The sequence below is a fragment of the Anomaloglossus baeobatrachus genome, chromosome 3 (assembly GCF_048569485.1).
Source record: "Anomaloglossus baeobatrachus isolate aAnoBae1 chromosome 3, aAnoBae1.hap1, whole genome shotgun sequence".
In the NCBI taxonomy this organism is placed as follows: Eukaryota; Metazoa; Chordata; class Amphibia; order Anura; family Aromobatidae; genus Anomaloglossus; species Anomaloglossus baeobatrachus.
In genome coordinates, this window is record NC_134355.1 from 406,254,063 (window position 1) to 406,255,916 (window position 1,854).

A 1,854-nucleotide genomic window follows, 5' to 3' on the forward strand; every position below is an offset into this window, starting at 1 on the left:
GACATGGTTGACCTATTACTTCTTCTGATCGAATTTGTTTTGACCCACAACGTATTCACGTTTGACGGAAAAATTTTCCTACAAACACAAGGCACTGCAATGGGGGCGGCATGTGCGCCCTCATATGCAAATTTATTTTTAGGTGCCTGGGAGCGTGATATCTTCTTGGGGGAGGCCATCCCAGGATGTGGCAGCATCCATAATTGGATGCGCTACATAGATGACATCCTTTTCATCTGGGATGGCTCCCCCAATGAGCTACAGGAAGTTATGTTGATGCTGAACAACAACGATCAAAATATCAGGTTGACATTTAAACATGGCAGGGAATTAGATTTTCTGGACATCTTTGTGAAGACTCTTGATGATGGCTTTCTGTCTACATCTATTTTCAGGAAGAGTACCGCTACCAACAGTATTCTGCATGCATCGTCCTCTCATCCCAAGTCGGTCATTACAGGGATACCGACAGGACAATTTTTACGAACTAAAAGAATTTGTTCAAGTACGGAGTCATTTGAAAGACAAGCAGGAGAACTTGCACAACGCTTCTTGAGTCGAGGATATAGCAAGAATATCATCAAAAGGGGCTTTTATCGGGCTCACAAAACCCCCAGGAGTTCTTTGTTATTTACCAATGACAGAATATCAACAAGTGGCAATCAGAAAAACCAAGGAGAGCAGGTACGGTATATCACCACGTACCATAGTCATTGGGGAAAAATGAGAAATATTATATCTAAACACTGGGGGATCTTGCGTTCTGATCCCATACTGAAAAAAGTTCTGCCTGAAAAACCTCTCATAACAGCTAGGAGGTCAAGAAATTTGAGAGATCAGTTGGTGCATAGCCACTTCGATCCTCAGCGGAAGGATAGAAGGTTGGTGCCCATCTCTGATCAGGGTTTCTTTCCCTGCACTTTTTGTAAAGCCTGTGCCAATTTGACAAAATCAAAAAATTTCACAAACTTTGATGGGTCTCGGAAATTTAACATCAGGACGCATTTGACATGCTCTTCAAAGGGGGTTATCTATTTAGGAGAATGCCCCTGTAAAAAACTATATGTAGGTCTCACTACTCGGGAGTTGAAGATCCGAGTACGGGAGCACTGTAGGGATATAGCGAAAGCTAAAACTGTGGAGGATAACACTACATTGAAAACGTTGCCACGACATTTCAAGGAGTTTCACGGGTGCAACCCCCATGTTCTTAAAATTAAAGCTATTGACCAGGTTGACCTGGGCATTAGAGGGGGGACCTGGCAAAGATATTAGCCAGGTTGGAGAGCCGTTGGATCTTCAGGCTGGGTACCCTCAGCCCCCAGGGTCTCAATGAGACCCTGGGTTTTGGGGCTTTTCTGTGAGGTTTCTTTTCTGTTCCTTCAGCTTTTGCTTGTCAATTCCTGCTAGTGTGTTTTTAAATTGTTTTTATAGTTTTTAATTTACGTAGTGTGCCGGGCAGGGGGGAATTGGGAACCATGAGGGATGGTCGATGGGGTGTCGGTTTATTCATGGAGTATTTGTTCTATTTGGCTAATTTCCTTTTTTTTGTAGATTTTCCAATATCATGTATCCTGTATGTCCAGAGAAGGAGGACTGGGTTCCCACCTATGTGGTGTGCATATTGAAAAACCCCGATCCATGCTGTTTGAAGAAATCACGACCACGTGATGTGTTTTCCAGACATCCCAGCTATTTCCTTGAAATAGGAATAAATTTCCCTCAAAGATGGGATATCAGGAGAAAGGAATGACTACAAGGGGATTTGTGATAGTTTAAACCATCAATAATTGTTGGATTTTAGTATTGCTTAATTCAACGTGATGTTTTTGTGATATATGCTACATCTATATA